The following is an 11,112-nucleotide window of genomic DNA, read 5'->3' as shown; positions in this document are numbered from 1 at the left end:
ACACCTGGACTGTCTAAACTTTCTACACTGAGCGGAGAGGCTCTGTACATCTTGGGAGCCTGGGTCCTCAAACCAGACTGCATGGATTCAAATCCCAACTCCACCATTAATTAGCTGATAAACTTAGGCAGTTAATTTCTCTGTACCTCAGTTTCTTCATCTTTAAATATGGATACTAGTACATGCCTCTACAGAGCTGCTGCAGTAAGCAACTTGATACATGTAAAGTACTGCAAAGCATTGTTAAGTGCTCCCCACCACCATCAAGCATCTATTATTCCTGATTTTATCTTTATCTTAACCGGTAAACAAATCAGGAAACCTGGTTCATCCAGCACCTTTCCAGTGAGCTCTTCTGATGTAGAAATACAAATATATTCAATAGCAATGTAACAATAATCTGAGTGTTGGGGCACCTGGCTGGCTTAATCGGTAGAGCATATGACCCTTAATCTCAGGGTCTTGAGTTGTGCTCCACAATGGGCATGGAGCCTACTTAAAATAAAATAAACAAATACATAAATATAAATAGACAATGAGGTTTTTTTAACCAGATTACAAACCAACACTTAACAATATGAGCCCATTTATACAAAAACAACTAACAGATTCTATAAGAATAATACAAAAAAAAAAAACCACCCTTCTGAGTGGTGTGAGTCTAGACAATTTTTACTTTCTTCTTTATACTTTTCTGATTCATTTTTAACTTTTTTAATGTTTATTTTTGAGACACAGACAGAGCGTGGTGAGCAGGGGAAGGGCAGAGAGAGAAGGCGACACAGAATCTAAAGCAGGCTCCAGGCTCTGAGCTGTCAGCACAGAGCCCAACGTGGGGCTCGAACTCACAGACCGTGAGATCATGACCTGAGCCGAAGTCGGGCACTTAACCAACTGAGCCACCAGGTGCCCCCTTTTCTGATTCATTTTTAACTTTCTACATTATATACACATGATTTTCAATAAAATAAAATAAGAGTCAGCAAGCTTTTTCTATTAAGGGCCAGACAGTACATATTTTAGGCTCTGCAGACCATATGAGTCTCTGTCCCACTACTCACTCAATTCTACCTTGCACTGCAAAAGCAACCACAAACATCAAAATGAATACATATAGCTATATCCCAAAAAAACTTAATTTACAAAAGCAGCTAGCAAAACTTGCCCTACAAGTCACAAAGTCTACTGGTCCTTGAGATAAAGAATAAAATTATTTTGGGGTGTCTGGGTGGCTTAGTCGGTTGGGCGTCCAACCTTCGCTTAGGTCATGATCTCGCGGTTCATGGGTTCGAGCCCCCCGTCGGGCTCTGTGCTGACTGCCAGCTCGGAGCCTGGAGCCTATTTCAGAGTCTGTGTCTCCCTCTCTCTCTGACCCTCCCCTGCTCACGCTCTCTCTCTTCTAGAAATAAATAAAAATATTAGAAAAAAAAGAATAAAATTATTTTCACTTTGGAAAACATGACACAATTTATACCAAAGAAAGTACATCAGCTAAACTGATACCATTGGTGGAAAAAAAAAAAATCCGTTTACTTATTCATAGTCTAGGAATAGAAACTCTTTTAAACTCTGGAAATCCTTTTCTCATCCCTCAGATTCAGGTAAGAAGAGAAAATTTGCTACTAAATAGCCTATAAAGTGTAGATATAAACATATACTGGTGGGTATGCAGTTACAAATAGACGCTAAAAGAAATGTCTTTCATATTTAAATCAATCTAAAATGTTTTCAAAGTTGTAGTAATTCACCACCAAGCAGCTGCCAACGCATGTGCAGAAGTCCCAACTACTGATGAAATTATTTTAGTTACAGATCATCACAGTCAGCACTCTGACAGATTTATGAGAAAGCATGAAAACGTCTATGAACAGCAGAAATGAAATTTCTATAAAATAAAAATTATGAAAATTTTCATTTCTATGAAATGAAAAAGTAGAAAAAATCTATCAAATTCTAACAATAAGAATCAGAGGGTGGTTAAAAGGAGACGCACAGGGGCCTTAGGATAAGAGAACATTTCAAACTTCAGAAATAACAGCTCAAGATCTCCCCTCCAAAATTAAAGCTTCCCATTGAAGGAAATTATTTTTAACATCTCACTGAAAAGTTTTGTGATCAAATGATTTTAAATGTTGCAATAGATTTCTTCAAATTTTAGACGGTTTCTTGGGAATGGGGGCACTCTTTTTGGAAGAGATCTAATGGGGTTAACATAAGGCTGAAAAATCCAGAATCTAAAAATAAGAATATTAAAAGGCCAGTGTACTAAAAACAATGCCAACAACCTGCACTGAAGTCATGATACCCAGTAAAATTCCAATCTGACATTTGAATCCTTCTACCAAAAGTCACAGTCGAGCTGTCTCATAAAGTCAAATTCCAGAGACAAAAATNTGAGAAAGTTACCTATCAGTTTCCAATCCAAACTCTCTCGTGGACCCTTAGAAGAACTGATTTAAACCCTGTCAGCATCAGTTTTAAATTTAAAAAGAAGCAAGCAATGACAGACGAAAAGCCAAACCCGGCTTGGGAAAACAGGGCCCAAGATACTAACTATCCCAAGTAGGTTGCCTGAAGCGCCACCAAAGAAAACGTAAGGAAAATCTTCCTACCCCAGGAACTAGAAAAGTAGCACTAAGCAGATCCCATTCGAAGCCTACCACCAAAGAAATTCCTAGAACTAATAAGAGAGACATAAATGAAGAAACGGAGGGCAGATTCTCTCGGTGGGCAGTAAGGAAGGGCAACTGCACGCTAAGGGGAGAAGACAGTGCTCCGGCCGCTGTGCCTGGAGGGGCGAGGCGGGTGGTGGTCGCCAGGCGCCAGAGACAGCGGTGGAAAGGAGGGCGGCTCCAGGCCCCTCTCAGTCGGCCCCCCGGGCCAGAGCCCAGCACGCCGTGCAGAGCGGCGGGTCAGGTAAGGAGGCCGAGCTGAAGGCTGCGACGGAGCGCGCGCTCCCCGGCCCGCGCCGGGGACACTCTCCCGCTCCGAGCCCTCACCTCCTTCTCGACCCCGGGCTCTCCCTCTTCGCCCCTGAAACGGCGCTCACACTCCAGAGACCCTCACCCAGAGCTTGTCGCCGCCTTGCCGCACGTCTCGGACTCCTCGGGAACCACAGCTGAGGGGAGGGGGAGGAGGGGGAGAGCGGAGGAGGGAGGGGACCGAACCCGGGTTAGCCGCGCCGCTGCCGCCGCCGCGATACCGCGTCTAAGATCCTGCTCGAGCCGCCGCGACCGCCGCCGCCGCGTCTTCCCGCCCCCACGACTGCACGTCGCCGTGACGCGCATCGCACGAGGCAGTTCGAACCAATAAGGCCACAGCTGGTGCGCAGGCGCGCTGGTCCAAACCGGAAACTGCTCTTCTGACCGCTCTAAACGTGGTTGCATCTTGGGAGTTGTGGTTCGGCCAGGAACTCAATGAAAACAGTACTGAGCATGAAGGGACCAAGAGAAAGTGCTCCACGGGCGCTCACACAAATCTCCTTCGTTTTTTTTCTCCCATCGAAAGCGGAAGCAGTTTAGATTAGAAGAGGCAGGGGCCCGCCCCAGCTAGGGGACGCTTTTTCCGGTCTCTATGGATACGGGTTACACACCTTGGGCAGAAGCCAAAATTTGGGGATTTAGGTTGTTTCGTGTTTCTGCCAACGGCCAATATATTGCTAGGCGTCGTCTGTGAAAGCTTCCGAAATAAATCCGAGAGCATTAGCCAAGTCTTGTGCAAAACAATAGTGTTTATTACCTTGTTAAGGTATTATGATTTATGCCCTCCTTCTAAACAAATGTGAACCCACTGACTTTTAAAATACATGTAATTCAGACTAATTTGTAAAATGTTTTTAATGTTATGGCAGATCAGAAACTAATTTGGCATTAAATACAGTGTCAATTTCCCAGAGTGGGTGAGTTTCTGTTGAGCTCTAACTTCTAAGAAACCAAGAATGGTTTGGTTACGTATTTATTCTGTAAGAAAAGAGAGTACAAGTTCTCACCCACCCCACCCCACCCCGAGCCAAAAGTTCGCTTTTTCACTAACCGAAAGAATTTTTTAAAAAATAAAAAAAGGTTTTCGCTTTTCCGAATTGGTCGTGTTTCTTTGCTTTTCTCCTTGGCTTTGGAAAGGCTTCAATGAGAACATTGTACTTTCGGATAGCCGGGTCAAATTGGTCCGCGTAGAAAAATGTTTTCCTCACCTTTAGTTCTAAGATGAATTTATTACACTCTGAAGAGGTAATTGCCTTAACTGTCAAAACTCTTGTTATTGATTTGAGGAAATCCATAAGCTTTCAAGAACACTTAATGCCCATACCTTGCTTGACCTTCCCTGAACCACAGCAGGAGAAAACAAAGAATTCTGGAAAAAACTGCACAGATCTCATATCAAAAGACCTAGAATCTAATGTATGAGGAACCTGCCCCCTTAAAAAAATAGGGAACTTTTCAAGCCTGGAAATGTGAATTCTAAGAAATGATTAAAGTTACTAAAATCACAAGGGGCATGAATAAAATGCTCTTAATACTGATATATTAGGCCACGCAGTTAAGGTTGCAAGAGATAAAATTAATGCAAATAAGTTTATAGAAATTAAAGGAATAAACTCCCTTCAAGGAGTAGTTCACACTGAAAACATAAATTACCTTTTTTTAAGTTTACGTAATTTGTAAAAGATATAACAATAAAGACTTCTGTTTTTCCAGGTAAAGACATAAAGCCTTTGAGATTGAAATCAAGGAAGGTATTCATATACTTCCACAGCATATTAGAAGCAAAATACAGACACCTTTGGATGGCAAATTTGACCCAGTATACCAGATCATATAGGGAAAAGGTGAGAAGAACAAGAGCCTAAGGCCTAGTAAAAGGTCTGCTAAAGGGGACAGAGCTATATAAAAAAGACCACTAGAAAAGAGATTGTTCCAAGACCTCAAATCTTTTCTCAAAGCATTCTTCTCTCTTAACGATTTGCTTTAACAAAATGATTTACTCGAAGAAACTTCCTCTGGAACAGCCCATTGTGTTCTGTGAGAAAGAGTGTTATTTTCCCAACCAAGATTTTACCTCTCATTCTCTGTCACCTTGATCCCATTCCCAGATCACTGCTGCCACTTCCTAATGCTCACAATGATAAACCACATCATTCCCTCAGAAGGCTCACACCTTCTCAGCTAATGAGGATGTTGCCCACATACTTACTTCACTTGAGGGACTTTCCCCTGAGGCCCATGTCTATCCTGGCTTCACCCATATCTCTTACCTAAATGTCACCATTAAATGTTCCAAAGCAGATTTCTCAGGCCTCTCTCCTGGGCTGTGCTTCAGTTATTAATCTTTATATATTATGACTCGCCGTTCAGGAACCAAGGCAAATTCAGTACAATTCTATATCTTCTGGTGTCAGCTGTGGATCTTTAGAATCTCTGCTCTCTCCATTCTTAGAGTGTCACACTTTCCCACCACAGGAGAGTGGAGTTCTTCATCTTCTGCAGCACCAAGAAGAGAGTCTTTTCCACCCCTAATCCCCATACCAGTCACCAATGACACAACAGTGCCCTATGGCACAGCTAGTCTGATGTAGGCATCTCTACAATTATCAGATGTTGTTGACAAGGAGAATGCATCACTGGTGAGTAACATCCATGCTCTAGTTGTAGCCATCCCAGAATGAGGCTTCAGTGACATTACAATATGTTGCCGGAATGATGATATTGGACTTGATGGAGGAGCAGGCTTAGGTTCCATTGTGATATGCGAGTCAATAGCCAATGGGAACTGAAATTGTACCTCAAATCACAAGCAAATGAAGGTGCAGCTTTCAAATTCTAAAGGGTAAAAACAAAAGTACTCTACACTCCATTGTGAACTTAAACTTGAGTTCACAACTGGTTTTTGTCACTTCTATAAAGAAAAGAAGAATTATTTCATTCATTGTCTTCCTAATCAGAACAATTGCTATTTTCAAGAAGAAAAAAAAGGCCAAATTGTCTGCTAAAGCCAAAATTAGTAGTCTTCTTTGAGAAAACCGTTTCTATGAATTTCCCAAAAGATTACAAAGGAAATCAGCTTCATTATTACAAAATACCTAGAACCAGATAAACTCTTCTTTTCTCCCACAAGATCCATAAGCTTTTGAAATATGAACATTAGAACTGAAGGGAAAAAATCTGGACAATATAGAAGTTGGACCATAAAAAAAGATAAACCAAAAGAAAAAGCAAGGAATGTCAAATCAGTCCCTGTGCCTGTGTCATATATATGTTGTAGGAGAGGAGAGATTGTGTGTCCTCTTAAGTTCCTTGGCTGGTGTATGAATTAAACTAACATAAAATAGATTAGGAGAAAAGCATGCAAATGTATTTAATATTTTTATGTATACACAATAATCTTCAGAAAGAAAATGAAGACCTGAAGATGATTTTGGACACAAAAGTTTACATACTTTTTACACAAAACATGAAGAACTCTAGGTATATGGCAAGACCAAGGGACTTGCACTAAGAACAACAAACTATAGGACAATGACTAAGAACTATGGTGGGGAAGCTAAGAGTTACTTTAGTAGGTTGCTTTTGTATATGTCCACTTGGGCATCAAATACCAATCTCTGATGATATGAATGTTCTTCTCAAGTAAAGGATATCAACTAAACCTATCGTGGGGATCATTTCGCAATGTATACATATATCCAATCATTATGTTGTGCACCTTAAACTTATACAATGTTAGGGGCACCTGGGTGGCTTAGTTGGTTAAGCATCCGACTTTTGCTTAGGTCATGATCTCGCGGTTCGTGGGTTCGAGCCCCGCGTCGGGCTCTGGGCTGACTGCCAGCTCAGAGCCTGGAGCCTCTTTCAGAGTCTGTATCTCCCTCTCTCTCTGACCCTCCCCTGCTCACGCTGTCTCTCTCTCTCTCTCCTAGAAATAAAAAATAAAAATATTTTTAAAAAATTTAAAAAAATTAAAAAAATAAACTTATACAATGTTAAAGTGTCAATTAGATGTCAATAAAACTGGGAGAAAAAAGAGAATGTTTTCTTCCTGGTACAGAAAGACTACCTTTCTCATAGGAAATTTATGGCCTGTTTTTAGATAGAAAGTGGTAGGATAGCCCTTCGTGTGGTTGCATTGGGATTCAATGGTGTTAGTTGATTTAAAAATAATCTAGTAATCTTGGAATGCCTGCATGGCTCAGTTAGTTAAGTGTCTAACTCTTGATTTTGACTCAGGTCGTGATCTCACAGTTCATGATTTTGAGCCCCACATCAGGCTCTGGGATGATAGCACAGAGACTTCTTTGTATTCTCTCTCTCTCTCTTTCTCTCTCTCTGCTCCTCTTCCACTCATGCATTCTCAATCTTTCTCTTTCAAAATAAATAAACATTAAAAAAATAAAAATAGGGGCGCCTGTGTGGCTTAGTCGGTTAAGCGTCCGACTTTCGCTTGGGTCATNTAGAAATAAATAAAACATTAAAAAAAAAACTTTAAAAAAATAAAAAAATAAAAAAAAATAAAAATAAAAATAGGGGCGCCTGGGTGGCTCAGTTGGTTGGACGTCCAACTTCACATGGTTCATGGGTTCAACCCCTGTATGGGGCTCTGTGCTGACAGCTCAGAGCCTGGAGCACACTTCCTATTCTGGGTCTCCCTCTCTCTCTGCCCCTCCCCCACTCACACTCTGTCTCTCTCTCAAAAATAAATAAACCTAAAAAAACTTTAAATAAAAAATAACAATAAATAAAAATAATCTAATAATCTATATGGCAAAGTTAGAATGAAAAACATAAATATCTGTATTCTTGCTTATTGAAATTAAAATGATATCAAATATATATTGATAAATATCACATTAGTCTTGGATTTGGAAGTTTTCGAGGAGTCCATCTTAAACACTTAGAGAAACATCACAACACACTAAATTCCCATTTAGGCCACATTTTTGTAAAGTTTAAAACTGAAGATAAAGAGCAGTATAAACATCCTCATAGCTACATAAATTACATTGGCAGCTCCACAAACACAGGTTAGGTAATGTAGTCCTGGAGAATGAGCATATGACTGAGAACTTCATTACCAGCTATTCTGCTAACTGACTTCCTGTTTCAAGCTTTAATATCTTCATCAGTGAAATGAAGATGTCTATTAATACATTTTTTTTTAATGGACAGAGAAAAGAAACACACAACTTTAAGAATGTGCATGCTGGTGGGAAGGAGTGGAAAATAGGTCTGAGAACTAAGAACTTACTAAGAACTATTGGTAATAGTTCATATCTCCTCTATGGACAAAGATAAAGCAAAGTTTAACATTTATTAACCTTGGGTGATGTGCACATGGATGTGGATGAGAGTTTTCTTTAAACATTTTTTATAGTTTATAAAAATCAACTTTATTGAAGTACACCTTACATACAATAAAATGCACCAATTTTTTGTGCACAGTCCAAATAACAGGGTTTTTTCCAGTTTTACTGAAGTATATTGAACAAATAAAACTGTAAGATATTTAAAGTTTACAACATGATTGATTTGATATACATGCACATTGTGAAAGGATTCCCCCCTCTGTGAGTTAATTAACACATACCTCACCTCACATAATTACTTTGTGTGTGTGTGTGTGTGTGTGTGTATACCTCACATTTCCTTGATCCATTTATCCATTGATGAACACTTAAGTTGTTTCCACACGTTGGCTATTGTTAATAATTCTGCAGTGAACACAGGAGTGCAAATATCTTTTTAAGATAATGGTTTTGTTTCCTTTGGACATATATCTAGAAGTGAGATAGCTGGATCATATGGTAGTTTTACTTTTAATTTCCTGTAGAACAACTATACTGATTTATATTATTACCAGAGTATACAAGAGTTCCCTTTTCTCTACATTCTTCATAGCAATTGTTAGCTCCTATATTTTTGAGAATGACCATCCTAATAGGTGTGATGTTATATCTTGTAGTTTTTATTTATATTTCTCTGAAGATTAGTGATATTGAGCTTTTTATGTATTTGTCATCGATTTGTATGTCTTCTTTGGAAAAATATGTATTCAGGTCCTTTGCCCGTTTTGATATTGGGTTACTTATTTTTTTACTATTGATTTGTAGGAGTCCCTTCTATACATATATTTTTTAAGTTTATTTATTTATTTTTGAGAAAGGGAGAGAAAGTGCACACAAGTCAGGGAAGGGCAAAGAGAGGAGAGAGAATCCCAAGCATGCACTGTTAGGGCTGAGCCCAACTCAGGGCCCGAACCCACAAACCATGAGATCACAACCTGAGCCAAAATCAAGAGTTGGACACTTAAGTGACTGAGCCACTCAGGCTCTGTATTTTAGATATTGACCGCTTATCAGATATGTGGTTTCCAATATTTCATACCCTTACATAGGTTGCCTTTTTGTTTTGTTGGTGGTTTCATTTGCAGGGCAGAAACTTCATAATTGATGTAATCCAACTTGCTGATTTTTTGCTTTTGTCCCTTTGCTTTTGGTGTCAAATCCAAAAAAAATCACAGCAAAGACCAATGTCAAGGAGCTTATCCTCTATGTTTTCTTCTAGGAGTTCTATGATTTCAGGTCTATGGTAAAGTCTTTAATACATTTGGAGTTGATTTTTCTATATGGTGTGAGATAATGTTCCAATTTTATTCTTTTGCATGTAGATATCCAATTTTTCCAACATCGCTTATTTTTTATAATTAAAATTTTTTTTTTCATTTTATGGAGGGAGAGAGAGCACATGCAAACAGGAGAAAAGGGCAGAGGGAGACAGAAAGTCTCAAGCAGGCTCCACACTCAACATGGAGCCCGATGCGGAGTTCCATCCCATAGCCCTGGGATCATGACCTGAGTCAAAATTAAGAGTCAGTTGCTCAAGCAACTGAGTCACCCAGGCACCCTTCCAACACTGTTTATTAAAGAGACTATCCTTTTCTCATTGTATTCTTGGTTTTTTTGTTAAAAATTAATTTACAGTGTATGCATGGGTTTTTTTCTGGGCTCCCTACTCTGTTCTATTGATCTATGTACCTCTTTTTATTCCAATCCTATACAATAACATATAGCTTTATAATATATTATATGTTATATATACATATGCATATATTTGTTCTTCTTGCTCAAGATTGTTTGGCTATTCAGTATCTTTTGTGATTGCATACAAATTTTAGGATTGTTTTCCTATTTCTGTGAAAAATGCCATTGGAAATTTGATAGAGATTATATTAAATCTGTGGATCACTTTGGATACTATGCACATTTTAACAATATTGATTCTTCCAATCCATAAGCATGAAATATCTTTCCACTTATTTGTGTCTTCTTCAGTGTTTTTCATCAATGCCTTATAGTTTTCGGCATAAAGAATTTTTACCTCCTTGATTAAATTTACTCCTAAGTATTTTATTATTTTTGATGCTATGATACATGAGACCATTTTCTTAATTTCTCTTAGTCTATTAATATATAGAAATGCAATTGATTTTTGTATACTGATTTTTTTTATCCTGTAAATTTGTTGAATTCATTGATTAGTTCTAGCAGATTTTGGAAGGAATCATTTGGATTTTCTACATATAAGGCCATGTCATCTACTCATAGAGACAATTTCACTTCTTCTGGACGCCTTTTATTTATTTTTCTTGCTTAATTGCTCTAAGACTTCCAGTACGTGTTGTATAAAAATGGCAAGAGCGAGCATGTTTGTCCTTATTCCTGATCTTAGAAGAAAAGCTTTCAGCTTTTCACAATTATGATGTTAGTTGTGGGCTTGATATAACAGCCTTTATTGTGATGAAGTACATACCTTCTATACCAAGTTTGTTGAGAGTTTTGTGAAACGTTTTTTCTGCATCTATTGACATGTCATATGATTTTTATCCTTCATTTTGTTAATGTAGTGTATCACATTGACTGATTTATGGATGTTGAATCATTCTTGCATCTCTGGAATAAATACCACTTGATCATGGAGTTTGATCCTTTTAAGGCACAGTCAAATTCGGTTAGCTAGTATTTGTTCAGCACTTATGTTCTTTGTGAAATTGGCCTCTAATTTTCTTTACATGCAGTATCCTTGTCTAGCTTTGGTTTCAAAGTTATGCTGGCCTCATAAAATT

The 11,112-nt window shown here is 38.6% G+C and overlaps 1 protein-coding gene across 4 annotated transcripts in view; it reads right to left on the bottom strand.

Moving 5' to 3' along the window:
• Positions 1–11,112, bottom strand: part of ADIPOR2 (adiponectin receptor 2) — a 123,338-nt gene that overhangs the window by 74,283 nt on the left and 37,943 nt on the right. Inside the window, exon 1 of one of the 4 annotated variants that reach the window (XM_077759238.1) lies at positions 5,252–5,492. The exons of 1 other annotated variant lie outside the window; for it this stretch is intronic. The gene's annotated coding sequence lies outside the window, so the exon portion shown is untranslated. Of the gene's footprint in view, positions 1–2,999; positions 3,245–5,251; positions 5,493–11,112 lie in introns of those variants that run through there. 2 more of the 4 variants (XM_077759239.1, XM_077759236.1) reach the window with 2 other exon arrangements.

The sequence above is a fragment of the Crocuta crocuta genome, unplaced genomic scaffold (genome assembly GCF_008692635.1).
Source record: "Crocuta crocuta isolate KB4526 unplaced genomic scaffold, BGI_CrCroc_1.0 scaffold72, whole genome shotgun sequence".
In the NCBI taxonomy this organism is placed as follows: Eukaryota; Metazoa; Chordata; class Mammalia; order Carnivora; family Hyaenidae; genus Crocuta; species Crocuta crocuta.
Note: the sequence above shows the minus strand (reverse complement) of the source record. Positions and strands in the feature narration are given on the sequence as shown.